General features: G+C 36.1%; 1 pseudogene; it reads left to right on the forward strand.

Annotated features, from left to right (window-relative positions):
* The first annotated feature begins 8,556 nt into the window (after positions 1–8,556).
* Positions 8,557–9,110, forward strand: LOC116545907 (annotated as a pseudogene).
* Positions 9,111–21,059: the final 11,949 nt, after the last annotated feature.

Consider the following 21,059-nt stretch of genomic DNA (forward strand, 5'->3'; position numbering starts at 1 on the left):
TACATTGTTTTATGATTCTTATTATATCATTGTTTCCTATAGTACCTTTTTACGAAATGTATTTTTCAAGAAATTCAGAAAATAAGTGGATATCTGTCAGAGACTTTTTTAAATTTAACAAACAAAACCTTTAATAAAGGCATAGCTATGGAAAGATGAAAATACTACCCCAGTGTTAATTTACAGATTGGTGTCAGTTCCTAGATCAGATATGGTTTAATTCTGTTGTGGAAATTACACCTTCTGTTTCAATGACTATCAGAAGGTCCACAGAAATACTTGCTTTCGTTTCTAAGAATGCAAGGTGTGCAACTAAAGAGTGAATGGGGAGATCGCATAAACCTTACAGAACTATTGTCATGAGACTTAATTATATTTCTACTTGCTTAACTAATACATATCTTTCCATATTTATATGAACTACTGTTAACTCTGTAATAATTCTAAAATTGATCTACCTTTCTAAACACATGGTGAGACTTACACTTTCTGCTTTCAGTTGAGGCAGCAGGATTTATTTTAATGCAGCCGGTAGCTACTGAGTGATTTCTCCTTCCAACACAGAAATGTTGCATTGCTTGTTAAGGTGTTTCTCTGCTCAAGGATAACCGTTTATAAAAACACAAAGGCACAATATTGTGGAAGATCCCAGAGTATATCCTGCCTTTCCCTTCCCTTTTTCTTTCCTACATTTCCATTTTTGTCTCTCTCTCCCTCCTCCGATCTCTCCTTTCGTCCCTCTTCTCCTTCTTCCCTTCCTTCCTGTCTGCCATCCTTCTCTTCTCCCTTCTTTCCTATTTTACCTTCCGTCCTTCCTGCCTGCCTGCCTCTTTTTTATTATACATGGCATACTGAGACACAGCTATACCACTCTAATAAAGTAAAGCATTCTGCCCTATAATAGAACACTTCCAGATTGAAGTGAAAATCTCCAGAGACATGACCAAGAGGGGGCAGCCAAGATTCAAAGGGAAGAAAGATGTACAGAGTTGAAATAGCCTAATAAAGAAGCATGTTTCTCACTCATAGGTGGATGTTGAACAACGAGAACACACGGACACAGGGAGGGGAACATCACACAGTGGGGTCTCTTGGGGGATGAGGGGCTAGGGGAGGGACAGCAGGGCGTGGGGAGGTTGGGGAGGGATAATATTGGGAGAAATGCCTGATGTAGGTGATGGGGGAGCTGGAGACAGCAAACCACCATGGCATGTGCATACCTATCCAACAATATTGCAAGTTCTGCACATGTACCCCAGAACTTAAAGTATAAAAAATTAAAAATAAAAGGAAAACGAAAAAACAGAGAAGCATGGTTTGCCTGAAAAACAACAGTAAAACACAGCTCTACAACTTTCAAAATTAAATACTTGCAGTATTGTTGACCCCAGGTTTTTTACTTCTGTCTTCTGTTTATCAGATTCCTAAGTGAGAGACAAAATAACATGATGTGGGCAATACTTCTACAAAGAAATAAAGTGTATCTTCTAACAAATGTGAGGCATGTGAGGCCCTTGAGTGATTTACTTGCAACGGTTCATTTAAAGTAACCCCTAAATATGGAAACTGTTATAGGTTTACAATATGTGAAGTATTAATACTCATTGGAAACAATGTGATCTTATTTTGTTCCTTTTGCTTGCTTAAGTGTTTCCTTTTGTATTTCTCTGTATAGTTTCAAATTGTAAGTAAGAAGAGCTCCTTCCTATACTGAAGTACCACATGGCAGACACATCTTCAAACAAGGGTTTGTAAATTTCAGCAGCTCCACAGGAAACAGGGTTTTCAATAAATATCATTTCTGAATAGTCTAGCTCATTAATGATTTTTTTTTTTTCATTTTGGAAATGTGCCAAATGCCTCATGGAACTCAATTACATTCTGAGAAGGAAAAACACAATACATGGAAACACTGAAATCTTTAAAAAAGTAAGCTTTTTATCTTTTTTTTAATCCCTCCAACTGAGACACTTTAGAATATAGGAGTATAATATCTCCTGTTTTATGCATGAACATATGATGTAATGTAAAATATAGAGTGATTGAGACCAGGTGCAATGCAATTGCTAGGTAACAACAAAATGTTCTAAGAAATACACACATAACACACACAAAATAGGATTATAGTCTCTGAACTTAACCCCTCGTTTGTGTATAAAACAGGGAAGGGCTTCTTGTGTAATGGTTTTTATTCCCCCTGGCGAGAACAAACTTATTGAGTAATAGGTTATCCTTCAGCCAGCATGAGCACAACTATAAATCTACAATGTATGAAATCAACACAATCCATTTCTCGCCATTGAATATGAGTCTTACGAATCTCAGAAGAGAAAAGTGTTGTCTAAATATATGTGCCTGGTGTTGCTCCCTGCCTATTCTCTGTGGCATTTTTCTCCTTATTTTCTAAGCACTTTATGTTTAACAAATGCCTATTATTAAATTTATCTTTCCACGAATGCATTTTTTTAATATTCAATAACAATAAGTATAAGGGCCCAGAAGCAAAATTTCCCTTTAATTTGAAAGACAGAAGTCTCAAAAATAAGCAATAGTTTTATTAGGAAACAATGTAAATCAATCATATATCTAAATTATAATAACATGAATAACACTTTGGGAGTAGAATTAGCATGTGGCTTTTATCTTTGTTTTTAAATATTTTCCTTATGCTACATCTTGAGAAGATTTTTTTAAAAAGCACTCTTTATTTGAGTTCAAATATCATACTTTATGCAATAACATAAATGGTTCTTAACAGGCAGAGGCTCTGGTCTATTTATAGTAATTATATTGCATGATGATTATGATTCTTTTTCAGACAGGGAGAAATTTATTTTTAAAATATGCCATATAAATCTCATCTGATCTTTTTAGCCTTCACGACAGAGACAATCAAACATGACAGTGATAATAGAAATAAAGTCTATATACTGTGACCAAATTAGTGTAGTTCAAAAGAAATTCGAAGATTTTTATATCAATGGAAATCAGCACATATTTGATAGATAATTATAATATCAGACATGTTGTGATCACAAATGTTAAGTGCCTAATAAATTGCCTTATAAATTATAATGTAAATGAGAAACCCACAGTTAACTGCAATATAATATAAAAGTATGAAAAATGAAGATGATGGTAATGGTGATGTTAATGATGGTGATGTCATAGAACAAGCACATTGAGCTCTTTAGAATTACAAAGAAACACAGGGTTCTTTTCCACTAGCAGGTAAGAAAACCTAAATGAGGATGCTGACTTGTAACCAGTCTTAAGAGCTACATTTTAATAAACATACACTTTAGATCATCCAAATGGTTTGAATGCATCCTGTAATAACAGAGAAATATGCAGAAATAATAGTGCATTTTGACCACCATAAACTTCTTAATATATTTGGTTAATCAATAGGCAAATACTATTTATTGTAATTGACTGAAGAAAGTACCATTGATGAAAACTTGACACCATAAATAGAAAAAGTGATTTGATCTTTTTTTAAACTATATATTTTGAATGAAGGCTTTCAATTTGTGTTATTCTCAGTGAGCTTGCATATGATAGATTCTAGATCAATTTGATTGAGTTATATAAGGTAAATTGAGATTTTATAAGTTTATAAATATTCTAGAGATGGGTTAAAAAAATACAACTTGGGAGTCCTCCATAAGGATACATAAGGATTTATGTCTAATTCCATTTGATTTATTAAGTATTCCTGTGAGATTAAAAGAATATTTTAATATAGTAAATTTTAGTATCTTCCAAGTGTATTATTACTTTATTATCATTAACAGTCTATTGCTAAACCAGAAGCTCTGTCAGAGAGAGAGCAAGTCTTGCTTGTTCATCACTGCAAAACCAATGCATATCATGCTGCCTGCCTCAAAAGGTAGGCTCAGTGCTGAATGAACAAAGGATTACATTTAACAGATTCAACTAATCTGCATTTTTAAAGATTAATACTTTCTATGCCAGCAGTCTCTAAATATTTTTGATCATGTGCTCTTTCAAATAATTTCTAAACTATGTAACATTATGAAATATTTTAGTTGTATGTGTAATCATTTGCTATTAATTTAAATATATAGGATATAACTTTTGTTATATTATAAATATTGATATTTTAAAGTAAAATACACAATCACTTTAAAAATATATATCCATGCTGATTTTAACTCTGTTGTATTTAGTCACATTCACATATTTAGTCAGTAATTTTATATCACTTGTTTTCTCCTTTAACGTTCATTTATTCTTTGAAAAAATATTTATTGGGCATCTGATATGCATTGGCCATTGCTGTAAACACTTGACTTATACAACTGGCCAAATGTGACCACTACCTGCCTTCATGACCCATCTTCTGTATATCTGAATTCATTGTCTTCTAAATGCACTATTTAAGGGATCCAGACACTCTGTGTTTATCTCCAGATAAACTTTTTTCCCTATGCGTCTGACTACTTACACAATTTTAAAAATTAGACTATTTTTTAAATTTAATTTAATTTTATTTCATTTTAGGTTTTGGGGTACATGTGAAGAACATGCAAAATTGTTGCATAGGCACACATGTGGCAGCGTGATCTGCTGCCTTCCTCCCCATCACCCACATCTAGCACTTCTCCCCATGCTATCTCTCCCTAAATCCCCTCTCCCCACTGTCCCTCCCCTATTTCCCCCCAACAGACCCCAGTGTGTAGTGCTCCCCTCCCTGTGTCCATGTGTTCTCATTGTTCAACACCGCCTATGAGTGAGAACATGTGGTGTTTGATTTTCTGCTCTTGTGTCAGTTTGCTGAGAATGATGGTTTCCAGGTTCATCCATGTCCCTACTAAGGACACGAACTCATCTTTTTTGATGGTGGCATAATATTCCTTGGTGTATATGTGCCACATTTTCCCTGTCCAGTCTATCATCGATGGGCATTTGGCTTTTTTCCAGGTCTTTGCTATTGTAAACAGTGCTGCAATGAACATTCGTGTGCATGTGTCCTTATAGTAGAACAATTTATAATCCTTTGGATATATACCCAGTAATGGGATTGCTGGGTCAAATGGAATTTCTATTTCTAGGTCCTTGAGGAATCTCCACACTGTCTTCCACAGTGGTTGAACTAATTTACACTCCCACCAACAGTGTAAAAGTGTTCCTATTTCTCGACATCCTCTCCAGCATCTGTTGTCTCCAGATTTTTTAATGATCGCCATTCTAACTGGTGTGAGATGGTATCTCAATGTTGTTTTGATTTTCATTTCCCTGATGACCAGTGATGATGAGCATTTTTTCATATGCTTGTTGGCCTCATGTACGTCTTCTTTTGTAAAGTACCTGTTCATATCCTTTGCCCACTTTTGAATGGGCTTGTTTGTTTTTTTCTTGTAAATCTGTTTTAGTTCTTTGTAAATTCTGGATATCAGCCCTTTGTCAGATGGGTAAACTGTGAAAATGTTTTCCCATTCTGTTGGTTGCCGATTCACCCTAATGACTGTTTCTTTTGCCGTGCAGAAGCTGTGGAGTTTGATTAAGTCCCATTTGTGTATTTTGGCTTTTGTTGCCAATGCTTTTGGTGTTTTGGTCATGAAGTCCTTGCCTACGCCTATGTCCGGAATGGTTTTGCCTAGATTTTCTTCTAGGGTTTTTATGGTGTTAGGTCTTATGTTTAAGTCTTTAATCCATCTGGAGTTAATTTTAGTGTAAGGTGTCAGGAAGGGGTTCAGTTTCTGCTTTCTGCACATGGCTAATTTTTAAAGCTCAACAATAAATATTGTCATCCAACTCATTTATAATTTGGAGAGTCTTTTCAATTTTGAAATTTAGCTCAGCAAAATTTATATATATGATTACTGTTCAGACACTATTTTATTATTCATTTGTTTGTTTCATTTTTCTATTTATTCAGGTTGAGTTTTGCCAGTTTGACTTTCATGTCACTAATGGGAGTGGGGGTTGCTCTGCACACATAGGAAACCGTCACATAGAAAACTTGAATTTCTCTTTAGAACCTTAGCACTAGAATTGCTTATTGTGTTTTGCTTTAGATATCTTAACAACTGAGCATTCTTAGTGCAATAAAAACTTTGCATGTACTTCAGAGTTTTCATCTACATTTTGAAGTATGCCTGGGTACAGTCAGTTAAGACACTTCTGAGGCACCATTTCACATTCTCTCCATCTCACTTCAGGGCTCTTGTCCACTTATTTTACCCTAGCTAGTTCTTTGAGGACCAGCTTTTTATGGGTTATGGCGTGAGTTCACTATGATACTAATAACAGGAGGCAGACAAATTCCTAGGCAGACAGGGATGGGCCCCTGGTGAAAGTCATGCTTCAATCCAAAGATAGTCTACAGCTAAAAACCATGTTTTCAAACAAACTTAAAAACCAAGCTATCGAGAGCTCTGGGTGAAATCCAGGGACTGATGCAAGAATTCTCATCCTCATTTGGCATGTTTTCTCCTGATCGGTTCTTGTCTTTCACCTAGTATACAAATACGTACCCTCCCCGAATTGGTTCTGTCCACCGTTATACCTTTTTTAAAATGGGACTTTTTCCAAAACCACCCAGAAACCAACCAGCATGCACTCCTCTGTTCCAAGCCCATAAAAAACCCTGAACTCAGCCTCATGGCTGGCAATCCACTTTCAGGTCCCCTCTTGCTGCTGAAAGGTTTTCTGTCACTCAATAAAACTTACTCTGCCTTACCCACTCTCCAGGGTCTGTGTATCTCATTCTTCTCAGTCATGAGAGAAGATTTAGGAACTCACAGAACTATGAGAGTGAAAGAGCTCTAACATTTCCGCTGGGTGAACTATAGAAGTGAAAGAGCTGCAAAAATACTGGGACACCCCTGTTGTTGCTAAACTATGATGTCCCATGGGAACTGCTTAAGAAAAATATGTGAGCATTCAGGAAATGTGGGAAATTAAAATTCAATGGAAAAAAATTGATCCATAGATAATGGGAAATAGAAAATAAATTATTTCTTCTCCATCTTAATGGCTTCCCAGGATGTGGTATTTTATACAGCCTTTTGAAAGAGAAGCCCACAAGGCTGCATAGTTATTTGATCCTGGCACCAAGTTGAATTTCCTTCTTTCTTATCTCAGTCCACTTTACCTTAACTACTATGATAGGGTTTCTTCTCAAAGAACATACTATAAGTTTTTGCATCCTGCCCTGTTTTTTCTCTCTGTAAAATATTTGAAGATATTTATTCTGAGCCAAATATTAGTGACCATGGCCCATGACACAGTTCTAGTAAATCCCGAGAACATGTGCCAAAGATGGTCAGGTTGTAGCTTGGTTTTATATATTTTAAGGGTACATAAGACATCAGTCAATACATGTAAGATGTACATTGATTTGGTCCAGAAAGGTAGGACAAATCGAAGTAGGGATTTCCAGGTCATAGATGGATTAGAAGATTTTCTGACTGAAGATTAGTTGAAAGAGTTTATCTAAAGACCTGGAATCATTAGAAGGGAGCGTCTGGGTTAAGATAAGAGGTTGTGGAGACCCAGGCTCTTATTATGTAGATGAGGCCTCCAAGGAGCAGGCTTCAGAGACAATAGATTAAAAATATCTTTTATTGGACCAAAAAAGTGGCAGACTCTTAACTTATTCTCTCCTAGATCAGGAAGAAGACCTGGAAGGGAAAGGAATTTTCTGTAGAATGTAGGTTTTCCCCACAAGAGATAGCTTTACAGGGCCATTTCAAAATACGTCAAAGAAATATATTTTGGGATAAAATACTTTGATTTCTTTCAGAGCCTGCTGTCTATCATGTTGATATCTTATTACTACAAAGAATCTGTTTTGTCATTCTTAAGGTCTCTACTTTAATGTTAATGCTGGTCAGCTGTTCCTGAAATCCAAAGGGAGGAAGGTATAATGAGGCATAGCTGAACCTCCTATTCCTATCATGGCCTGAAGTAGTGTTTCAGGTTTGATCTTTTGCATAATGAACCCATGAAGATGGAAAGAAGGGAGGAAAACTTCGAATACTCTCTAGAATGGCTCCTTGAAAGTTAGACTTGTAGTGCCCTATAATAAAAGTAAGTGATTTGTAGATCCCAGAGCTTTATTGGCACAGTTTGGAAAAAGTGGTCAAACAGCAATAGGATGTGGGGATGTTTTATGTTTTCATTATGTAAGATATGAAACCTCAGCACTTGACAAATTTCCCTGGGATGGGTCAAAGGCCATCACTTCACTAAAGCAATAAGCAGTGTTCTGGTGATGATACTTGCAACTGCAAGAAGCTTGGTGTTCCTAGTCTTGTGAAGTTGTTTGGGGATGACATCGTCCTTGAGATTTGCCCACAGTTGTGTTTAAGAGTACCACCTTATCTCCTCTATTCTGGAGCTCTACAATCCTTTGGACGTACACTTTTTGGGTCTATAGCAACCTCAGTTATTGCCTTCTCAGAAGAAATAATTTGACCAAGGGGTCATAAGACAGAGTGAGTGGCAAGTTTTAAAGTGGGAGTGAAAATTTATGAAAAAGTTTTAGAGTCTGGTTGTCACACGTCGATCCGTTGCATACCTAGGATGCCACGTAGAAGCCAAAGCTACACCTCCTGCATGATCCTGCTGGCCGGCCAGGCCGCTCAGATGAAACTACTCCCAGGCCAGCACCAGCTCAGCCACCAGCAGCGGCAACCCCATCTGCAGTTGGCTCTCCTGCTGCTGCACCCGGCAGCCAGGTGTGATGGCCCAGATGGCGACCACTGCAGCTGGTGTGGCTGTGGGCTCTGCTGTGGGGCACACACTGGGTCACACCAATACGCCATACTTCTAAAAGAGTTCATTACTTGGAGGAAGTAACACCGAACCTGTGAGGCCTGACGTCACTTACCAGGAGCCTGAAGGAACCCAGCTGGCACTACAGCAGCAGTCTTACTTCTATGAGATCAAATGTTTTTGGAGTGTGGCAGAACGGGGTGACATCAAGCTCTGTAAGGGTTTCGATGAGGTGCCGAAACAGTGCCAACTTGCAAACAGGTTGGCCTAATCAAGAAGTTCAAACTGGAGAAATGGAAAACCAGCTCTCATAACCAAGATAATTTAGTATAAAATATAATTGATAGGGAAGGTATAAAGCGTAACCATCATGACAGTTAAACCTGTCGTGTCATTCCTAGCTTCCTTGCTTCAGATTTGAAATGGAAGGGAGTGGAATTTGAGCTGGGCAAATGTTGATGTGGCCTCTCCTTAAACTAGCTGCTATGATTTTTTTATTTGTGAGTTAATTAGAATAAAGCGATTTTCTTACACACACACACACACACACACACACACACACACACACACACACAAAGTTTTAGAGCAGAAATGAAAGGAAGTAAAGTATACTTGGGAGAGGCCCAAGTGGGAAACTTGAGAGATTCATGTGTGTGGTTTGACCTTTGACTTGGGGTTTTATTAGTTGTCATGCTTCCACGGGATTTTGTTCCTTCTCACCTGATTCTTTTCTCAGGGTGGGCTGTCTGCATGTGTAGTGGCCTGTCAGCGCTTAGAAGGGACCACATGCACAATGTGTTTGCAGAAGTTGTGACATGCTTACTTGAGATGTTCTTCCCTTACCAGTTAAGTTTTCCTAGAGAAAGATCATACACCGGCTAAATTTCACTATTCTACCTCTTAGTGTGCGTGCTTGAGTCCACATGCCCAGCTCCTGAGGTTTTATTGGGAAGCTGTGATCACCAGTACCAGGTGCTTTCTATCTATCGGAAGAGTGCATTTCCCTGGCCCCAGCTGTGACAATCATTATTTTAGAGAGACAGTTTAACAAACGCCTGACCATGACATTCCTGCCAGGGGTGGTGGGGGAGGGGAGCCCTCTTTTGCTCTGCTCACGTCTGCCTAACAGCATCATCAGCAGGGAAAAGGAAACTTGAAATTGTAACCAAAGTACATTGATCTTCAGAAATCTATGGCTAATAAATCACAGTATTACGAATGGTGAGATAGCATTCAGAATGCAAGTCAATTTAAATAATTTTTAAAAACTGTGATTTCTAATCCAGTTTCTAGTTTTAAAACAGTTCAAAGACACAGAACTAATTGTTTCAAGAGTAAGCCTGTTCATCTTGGAGAAGGTTTCTATAGCACCATTATTTATGTATCATAATCATGACCCCATCCTTCCCTAAGCATCGGTAGACATTCTCTAGGGGGCCTATGTACTGGCAAAATAGGTATACTCAGATATTACACAATCGCAATATAATTTGCCATATTTACAGAAAAGCAGGTGAAGCTCATTTGAAGGACAGGATTGTAAAATTGAGCAGTCATATATGCTTGGGATAGCTACTCAATAACATACATTAGTGTTTGTTTGTTGTCATTCCTACCTCACTGCCCTTTTGCTTTGACCTTGTTTCTGGAATTGCATACCTAATAAAGTGAGAATAAACTTTTTAATCAGGCTTTGCTTAGGGGAGAACACAGGCTCTGACAATTTATTCATCTCTGCACTAAAAAGCAGACAGTGGGATATATTTTTTGTTTTTACTTTGCAATTCAACACTTACATGCTTATACTATCTAATGATTATTTCTAAACAAACATTGATTTTCATAATAATTGTATCTCTGGAGAGTCAGTTATAATGCCATTCTTTGTTTCTTTCAAGATGTAGGGAGCAATTCCAGGAAGCGTTGTTCCCTCAATGAAAGAAGTATCACAGCAGATCAAAGGATATATAAACCTTAGTTGCTACATGAGATAGCTATCCTATTTTTATAATTTACATTAGTAACCCAACTAATAGTAAAACAGTCCCTGGCCCTCATTCCATCATCTGGCATAGGATACAAAAGCTAAGAGAAAATTACATAAATGTACCTCCTCTTTCTTTTAGTTTACTTCACCCAGAGCTATACACCTTTATAAGTATTTGGCTATGGATTTCTTTTTGCATATGTATCTCAAACACTGGGATATTAATTTATTTTACCATATGATTTTTGCTGTTCTTCCAGGAAATACATATTCTCTCTTTTCAAAAGTTTACTCTATTTTTCCTATGCAAGCCGTGCTTCAGTCTGATACAACTGGAATTTTGTGTGTGTCTGTGTGTCTGTGTGTGTGTGTGTGTGTGTGTGTGTGTGTGTGTGTGTATTTAATTCCTCCCCATTATCTAATCCTTCAAGTTCACACACTGGCTTCATATTTTTCTTCCTTTGATAGTCTGTTTAATTTTTTTTTCCTTGGTTCTTACTCTCGAGTAAATAGGTCAAATATACTTTCATTCATTCTATACATAGTCCCTTTTATATCACTGAGCATGGTTATAATGGCTGAGCTAAATAAAATCTGTATTTGACAATTTTCACATCTGGGTCATTCCAAAATTGGTTTCCTTAATGTCGTTTATCTTGAAAAGCATAACATTTTTTTTCGTTTTCATTAATAGTTTTTTATTATTATACTTTAAGTTCTGGGGTACATGTGCAGCATGTGCAAGTTTGTTACATAGTTATACATTGCCATGGTGTCTGCTGCATCAACATTAGGTATTGCTCCTGATGCTATCCCTCTCCTAGCCCCTCCCCCAACAGGCCCTGGTGTATGATGCTCCCCTTCCTGTGTCCATGTGTCCATGTGTTTTTATCATTTCCTAAACATTGTGATGACCATATTGGAGACTCCATATTCTCTTATTTATATATTTTGAGAAAAGTCTCACTTTGTCACCAAGGCTGGAGTTCTGTGGCATGATCATGGCTCAGTTTAGCCTCAACTTCTGGGGCTCAATCAATCCTCCTGCCTCAGCCCCTCAAGTAGCTGGACCTACAGACATGTGCCACCACATCTGACCATTTCGTTTTCTTGTATTTTTTTGTAGAGACAGGGTGTAGCCATATTGTTTAGGCAGGTCTCTAATTCCTGGGCTCAAGCAGCCGACCTGTCTTGGCCTCCCAAAGTGCTGGAATTACAGGTGTGAGCCACCACACCCAGCTATATTCTCTTCTAAAGAGCATTACCTTTATTTTTTTGTTCATTAGGTTTAGCAGGCAATTAACTTGATTGTACCGGTTATCAGATGGCAGGTAAAATCTGAACTGTTCCTTTATTTAACTAGGATGCATGTAGTCTTTCTTGGTTCTTACTTTATTTGGCAGTCAGCCAGAGATTTGCGCAGCATTTATTCACAAATTTTCAGATTCCTTGTCTCTCGTTCTTCTCTTTTTAAATTTTTTTCTTAGACTTTGCATATTTTGTTATACTTTTAACCTCTTCCTCTAGTTCCTTATGCCAGAAATACTTCTTTCAGAACGTTGTCTAATATGGTACCTACTAGTGCCAACATCTTCCTTTTAATCCTTAATCTTTGCCCACTTTCCTGTGAATCTTCTATCTATTAAAATAACGTCAAACCATTTCCACATATCAATCTGTAAAGGAGTGACTTTAAAACACAGTTAGGCAAGGCACAGTGACTCATGCCTATAACCCCAGCACTTTGGTAGACAGAGATGGGAGGATTTCAGCCCCGTTTGAGACAAGCCTAACCAATATAGAGAGATTCCATCTCTATTAAAATTTTTAAGAATTAGCCAGGTATGGTGGCTTATACCTGTGGTCCCAGGTGCTCGGGAGGCTGAGGTGGAAAGATCACTTGAGCCTGGAAGGAGTTTGAGGTTGGAGTGATCTTTGATCACTCCACTGTGCTCCAGCCTGAGTGACAGGATAAGACCCTGTTTAAAAAAAAAAGGAGAGGGGGCAAGTTAGTTAATAACATGGGAGTATCTGAGATGCTAAATTACATAAGAAAATAAAATAATTTTGTTGTTGGAAATATAACTGTACTAACTTCATCAGAAATTGTCTCGGGAAAGAAAATGTAGGAACTCAGAGAAAAAAATAATACAGACCCTAAGCAAGAATACCCTCTAAGGCTGTCCTGGTAGTGAGATAGGGCAGGAGAAGGGAGCACTGGTGAGGGCAGAACAAAAAGTTTCCAACTCTCAACTGAATCAGAATGGTGACCACTTTTTGATGATGAAAAAGCCTATTGCCCATAGTTATCATGATTTTTAAGTTAATAACAAGACATTCCAAGCAAATCATCAGTGGTGTTTCCCAGCCACACCTTCTCCACCTTTCTTCTCTTGAAGAAGCAGGACACCTGGCGTTACTATGTGTCACTAGGTAAAAGGCGATACGCATACATGGACACATCATGATCCAGCTGGCCAATCACATGCTGTAATTGTTCTGAACAGGATCTAAGGATTAAAACTAATGCAGAAGAAAAGAGTGTTCAAGCTTAAAATTTTTAATATTTCTCCAAATTTCAGTTACCATAATTCAAACATGTAATTTGTCCATTAGGGAGCAGGAGGGGCATTCTGCTTTTTGCTATCAGATTACTGAAATAAAACTGCAGAGAATGATAAATTATTAGATGAATGTATTTTAATAGAAAATATTATACTGAAACATTCAGATATATTTTATTATAAAAGATAGATACTCAATGCCAGGTAGCCTGAGAGTCTCTTCTGTTCAACTCTTCATTTTCTGTCCTGAGGCTTTGCATCATATCTGCTGATACTTTATAGTGTACAGTCCACTAAAATATAAGACAGAATCGTCCTCCCTAAAGCTTATTCTTACTGTTGAAATGCTGGCTCCATTACAAGGGGATTTTCTCCTGGGGCTGAAGTACCTTTCTTGAGCTCTGATGATGTGTTTCCTTTCCAAAGTTTCATTGGGCTTGGGACCCATTCTTCTCTAGTCAGAATGCCAAACAACGAATCCTATACTGACTTCCTCCCCAGAGCAGCCTGAGGCCCACAGTTTAATTTAAAACATGTAAACGGTAATAATTGGAAACTGCAGGGAACCAAGACAATTTGTTAACTCTGCATACCTGTGAAGCAGAAATAGCTGAATTATGAAAGTCAAGTCCCAAACAAGAATGGTTCATTTTATATTGTTCAAAATGAAATCTCAGTAATCAATAACACCAGGACAGAAAAAAAAAATAACCATTTTAGAGAAAGCTCAGGCCTTAAATGTCTAGGAAAGTAGGAAAAGAAAGAAAGAGGAGAAGGGGGAGGAAAAGGAGGAGGAGGAGGAGGAGAAAGGAAGAAGAAGGAGGAGGAGGAGAAGGAGAAGGAGGAAAAAGAAGGAGGAGGAGGAGGGGAAGGAGGAGAAGGAGGAGAAGGAGAAGGCAGCGATAAGGACGTTGTTGTTACACACACGCAAACAACACACACATCATTCTAGAGTCAGGTGACCTTATAAATTCAAATTCACAATTTGGTCTCAGATATGGTATCATTTGTAGGTCCTTGACTTTAATATTCTCTCTTGTCATTCTCAGAATTACTAATAATACACAATTTATACATACATTGTTTCATCAAAATTCTAGCAAGATAAATGGCAAGAGCCAAGGTAACTGTAGAAGTCGAATTTTAAGAAAAATGACCTCCAGTAGTATAGCCCAACAAGAAAACACAAAATTTAGAAGATAGGAGATGAAGTCTGTCTTTACAAAGAATAAACAGTATCTGGAAAAGGGTACCAAAGGCACTTAGCTTTCCTGGGTTCAGCTTATAGCATGGAGTGAGGATTAAGTTAATTAAAGGAAGAGAAACAACAATCAGTAAATCCAACAGAGAGAGCTCAAGCTAAGTGGACATGCTTAAGCATCTTTCGATAGGCCTCCTAATTTGAAGAGTAAGTGGTCATCTGAAGAAAGTGAAGTCCTAAGCCATCATCTGTAATACAGGTTGGTTTCCTTGACAGTGAATGCATTTCGTAAGCATTAAATATTCCACCTTGCAGAGACTGCCAACCTTCTTTGCATTTTTGCTCCATTGAAGAGAAACTTGGATTTATTACAAACTAAACTAAAATAAAATAAAACCATGAACAAACTTCTATGCAGTTTGCTATAAAGTGTTGCATTATAAGGCATAGTGGATGTCGCTAAGAAATAAGAAATAATCTCTGGAATTTCTTTTGAAAATAGGGAAGTTGCAGTAGTCAATAATTGATCTAATGTTTATAATAGTTTACACTCTTCTAACTTCAGTAGGGTTATGACAATATTACTGAAAGATACACTGAAATAAAATAGTTATTATGTGGGACTTATATTAAAGTATTATCTCATTATGTAATGTAATATATTGTCTCATTCCAACATCCCCTCTTATTTCCTAATGTCGTTCATCTGTTGCAAACAAAAAAACCCCACTATATGTAATAGGTATTATTTAGTTGTAGAAAATATAATATTTCGGAAAAGTAAACTTTCAAAGCTATGCTACAGCTAAAGCTGCATAGATTGATTATTCTTAAATGTTGCAGACTTTTGCTGATCTGATTCACATTCAGCTGAAAGTAGAGCTGTCATTATTTGGTGACAAACTAACATGTATTTTGAAAATCCTTTTCTTTTTTCTTTTCTTTTTTTTTTTTTTTTGTTGCTTCTTGGAACTCCCAATAGGAAACTAATTCTACTTGTTCTTTTTCAAATACTGTATTGCTTGAAGACTGACAAACTGTGTAATGATGGGTTTAGTCCCTAGTAATGAATGTCACGATCCCAACAATAAGATCCAACAAACAATTTGAAGTGATGTAACGCATGGTGATTCTGTGTAGAGTATACACAGAGTCTGACTGGCCTAAATAATTACTGGAGTTTGGCGAAGATACAGCATGCACAACCCACTACGATGGTACCTGCTGGGACTGTGCATTATTTTGAAAAATAATAGGTTCTTTCAAAGAAATGAAAGCTTTATAGTACAGTAATTGAATGCAGGCATCAATACATTTGCTTTCTTTGTGTTCTTGAGAATCTCTTTATTTTGGGGTTTTGTTTTGGCCCCCCTGTTATATTTTAAGGAGTTCCCATTTATCTCAGCATTATTATTTGTTGAGTTCCTTCAAAGAAGAATCAGTACTTGACATTTTGGAAAATATACTTTGGAAGAAAACCAAATATGCCTCTAGGGACTATACCTATGTATTTAGTACTTATTTTACATAGTATATGAAGATTATAGGTAAGGTAATTACTTACATATATCATATTCATCTGATATATATGTGTATGTGTGTATATATATATATATATACACACACATACACATGTATATCTGTTGAGATTATATATATATATATATATATCAACAGAGAGAGCAAAAACATGTTTATGTACTACATTGATTGTGGAATTTTACAAGGTTTTTATTCTACAGTTTTGATTTTCAAACTCTTTTGATTTTTTATGCTGACCTTTCTGCAGTTTGAGCATGGTCTCATTCTAGACAAAGAGGTAGGAGTGTTACAATGGATTGAGGAGCAATGGGGCCACACAGACTGCTGGAAGAGATTATTTCATTTTTGCTTCTATTGAAGGACAAAGAAGCCCACAGGAAAATAATTTCCATAGCTTTTTTTATTTCAAGAAAGTAGTTTGAGAGACAGAAACTTTATGATAGGACCCCAGGCACTGTCCCTGCTGGGTTATTGTTGGACATTTGAATAAATTAGACCACTGGAATCTACCAGAAATAGCACTGTACCTAAATTTCAAGAAAAGGTGTCTTTCTGTGTTTCCCAAAGTGTGACTCATTTTTAATTACACTGCCTGATCTGAAAAAAGGGGACACAAAGTTGGCATGTTTTACTATTCAGATGGCGAGGACTAGGTCAGGTCTAGGTCTTTCAGAAAGTTTTAAAATTATGTCTATAAATGCAGAAGCTTCCTGACAGATGAGACAGTACAGAAATAGAGCATTTGGGTCTATCATTAAAGGATTAAGGGATACAGAGCAATTCTTACTTTTTAAAATTATTTTTTCAAGTCAAGTCATTTGCTGTAATTTTTTCTTTACCAATTGCCCTTTCTGTCTTGTGGATTTTGAAACTTTGGTGCATTCTGCTTTACTCTCTGTGTTTTCTCATGGGGAAATGAAACTGATTGTCAGAGTGGGGAGTGCCATGTAGCCCAAAGACAAGTACTTTGTCTTTATTGAGTATGAAACTGTAGAATGTTTCTTCTGAAGCATTTTTATTATTTTCATTAAAGCAATACTGTGAGTTATTTTACGAGTTTTACATATACGCACATATATCTCATCTATATTTTACATGTTAATACACATAACAATGACCTTTTGAGATATAGACATACACATATTTAGCGCCTCATATTGATAATATTTTAGACTATATATGGAAAGGCAATGAAAATATTCCAAGAAATTCTCTCTGTTGGTATGCAGTTTCTTTTACTGTTTGCTTTATTCAGTGAAAAGGCAAGAAGTCTATATAAATAATATAAATAAAATGCCTTTCAGGAAAATGACAAAATAAAGACTTTATCAATAAATACATATTTTTAAATCAAATCTAGCTACCCAAATATCATACTGTATTTACATTTTTCCCCACAAATATATAAGAAGTATCAGTTCCTGGAACAAAGTGAGAAATCAATACATTTTACTTGTCTGCACACACCTTATATTTCTGGAGGAGGAGGTTTGAAAGGAGAGGGCTAGCTATCTCAGTGAGTGATGTAATTATACGTTTGGTAAGATTCGGCTATGTGCTACTAGTTTAACATCAAAGGGAAACCTAATAGTGAACTGCATAACAGATAGTCCTTTCCTCTACATACATACAAATGTGCCTTGGAATATGCATCACTATCTTGTGTAGCTCATTTTACAAAGAAGATACACACACGTATAGCTCCCCAATGTGTGTGTTTGTGTGTATATAGCTAACATTTAAAATAACTGAAAATCTAACTCAGTGTGAATGTATCCTTTGTCATCGAATCCACAGTCTACAAATAAAAAGACATTTTGTTTTTAGAGCATTGTATTATTGCTGATTTAATTCATGAATTTCTTTCATTATCATTAGTGGTGTTTAATTTTTCTAATGTATGATAACGAACATGTATGTGAAGATAGTTAAGCCATATTTGGCGCTTAGAAAATTTTGACACATGGATACAATCCTAGCAGAAATTGTGATAAGATTTTTGCTAAATAAAAATGGCTTTTTAAGCAAGCATTTAAATTTCATATTGTAGACAGTATGGCACCTTGTAAGAAAAAAATAAAAACAAAACAGGTGTACCAGTTAGCAAATTCCAAGTTGTATAATATAATACACATTTACTTCACTCTAATTTTGTAAATTATATATATAACTATAATGTATGTTCATTGTGGCACTGTTTATAATAGCAAAGACTTGGAACCAATCCAAATGCCCATCAATGATAGAGTGGATAAAGAAAATGTGGCACACAGATACCATGGAATACTATGTAGCCATAAAAAAAGATGAGTTTATGTCTTTTCCAGGGACATGGATGAATATGGAAACCATCATTCTCAGCAAACGGACACAATAACAGAAAACCAAACACTGCCTCTTCTCACTCACAGGCGGGTGTTGAACAATGAGAATACATGGGCACAGGGAGAGGAATGTCACACACTGGGGTCTGTCAGGGGTTGGGGGACTAAGGGAGGGATAGCAGGGAATGGGGAGATTGGGGAGAGATAACATTAGGAGAAATACCTACTGTATGTGATGGGGGGATGGAGGCAGCAAACCACCATGGCACGTGTATACCTATTAACAATCCTGCAAGCTCTGCACATGTACCCCAGAACTTAAGGTACGATTGGAGGAAAAAAAAGAAAAAAATAAAGAAAAGAAAATCTGCTAACATGTAAGTTTCTCTGTTTTTATATACTGAATGTAATCAAGTCCCCAGTCAGCTGGAGGAACTTTTTATAAATTTCAGTAGCTGTGTTTACTCAATAGGAAAGATTCAGTAAGGAGTAAAATTTTGTCCTCTGAGTCAACATAAATGTCTGCGTTCCACAAAGACCCTCTGTGTCCTCCTCATTTCCGGGCTACAGATCTATTGGTTCTTTCTCAGCTGAGTTTTCTACCTTTCTTCAGGCTAGAGGGAGAGATTAGAAAAACATTTAGGGGCTTTCCCCACTGTGCTGGATCATTTGAAATTGTGAAGGATTGTAACAGGCTCTCTCAAATGGTCTCTCCACACCACAGTACCACTCCCGGACAGCTTCTGCCATTCTGTGCTGACACAGGAAACTCCATGAGACTTGCTACCACCAAGCGCTCCAAAGGGGGAAGGATACAGGCATCTCAAATGTACAGTAGGCTCTGTGAATTTTATCACTTTCATCAACTGCATCCAGAGATCAATATGAGAGAACAGATAGAAGGATTTCCTGAGATGTTAATTGAACATTTCTTTTTAGTATTTATTGTTTTTGTTTTCTTCCTCTGTTTCCTGCATAAAGTCATTTTCTCAGTTTAAGTATTTCAAATAATTGCCAATAATGTGTTTCAAATTTCTTCAACAAATATTTTAATTTTAATCCAAGATTTATATAATTGAATGTGGTATTTGTTGTTAATTTGTTTAACAACTTCAGGAATTTAGATTCATATAATATTCGAGGGAAGGACGTCCATGGTCTGCAATATCAAAAATAACATAGAAATAATATAACATAAAATGATTTGATAAAAGTAATCTGAAAATAGTGTCTTTTACTTAATTGAAATATCCATCTGAGTGAATATTCTGTTAAAGTTTTCTAACACTCTTCAGGAAAATCTTGGCATTATGAATTGCCTGAGAAATGTATGTGGTCATTAATTTTTCAACATTATTCAGTAATCCCCTCTCTTTTATGATTTCAGTTACCTGTGGTCAAATGCAGTCTAAACATGCTAAATGGAAAATTCCGAATAAACAATTCATAAGTTTTAAAATACACTCCATTCTGAGTAGCATGATGAAATCTAGTGCTATTTTACTCCATTCTGCCTGGGACATGAATTGTCCCTTTCGCTCGTTATGCACTTAGCTGTCTTACCAGTTAGGCGCTTAGCTGACTACCATTAATCAGATCCACTGTGGTAGTATCTCAGGGCTTGTATTCAAGTAACACTTTTTTTTTTTTTTTTTTACTTAATTTGACCTCAAAGTGTAAGAATAGTGATGCTGGTATATTTTCATAATTATTAATATTCTATTTTACTGTAAGTTATTGATGTTCATTTTTTACTGTGTCAAATTTATAAATTAAATTTTAACATGGACATGTATGTACAGGAGAAAACATAGTATATATAGGTTTGGTACTAACTGTGCCTTCAGGCATTCATTGGGAGTCTCTAAATAAACTCCCCACATAAATAATGGTAAGCTACTGTATTATAATTAAGTTGCAAATACCTGTCTTTAATATTATTTAAGTCTTTAAGATATTTTAGCTATTTCATTTTCTCTTTCATAATTGCATTATAATTTTGTTTTCTGATTTTTAATTTTCTTCATGAGATTTTCCAAATTTTTGTCTCTTTTAATGCTATTTTAAAGAGACAAAAACTTTGAAAATCAGATGAAGAAAATCCGCATCATCTAAGTGTTTGACAATTCTTTTCACTCTATTTCATTAGCGTCAACTTAAGACTCTGTTTTTTGCTTCTCGCTTCTTGTTCTTGTCAACTTATAGCTCTATCTGTCTTTTGCTTCTCATTTTAACGTATGGTCTCATAACCTTTATAATTATATGATTGACATGTATTTTATCAAAGTATATAATTTTTCTAATATTGATTTTTTAAAACTCTGACTTATCTGCAAAGTGCATTTTCAGTTATTTCATATTAATTTTGATAAGTTTGTCTTTATAAAAAAATTTATATTTTGTTTATAAAACTTTAACATTAATGTTCTCTTTGAGCAGGGTTTTAATAGAAAGAATATTCATTAGATTGATGTACCAAAGAGATTTCAGGGATTTTTTTTTCAGATTTCTATTTTTTTCTGAGGCAATCATAAAATTATAGCAATTATCATAACATATAAGATAATTTAGATTGGCAGTTCTGCAGATAAAAATATATGATATACAATTAAATCTGAATTTCAGTAAAAGGTATTTTTTAGCAGATGTTCTACATGCTATTTGACACAATTATGCTAAAATGCCTTATTTTT

This window comes from Sapajus apella, unplaced genomic scaffold (assembly GCF_009761245.1).
Source record: "Sapajus apella isolate SASKATOON/1434 unplaced genomic scaffold, GSC_monkey_1.0 scaffold5, whole genome shotgun sequence".
NCBI lineage: Eukaryota > Metazoa > Chordata > Mammalia > Primates > Cebidae > Sapajus > Sapajus apella.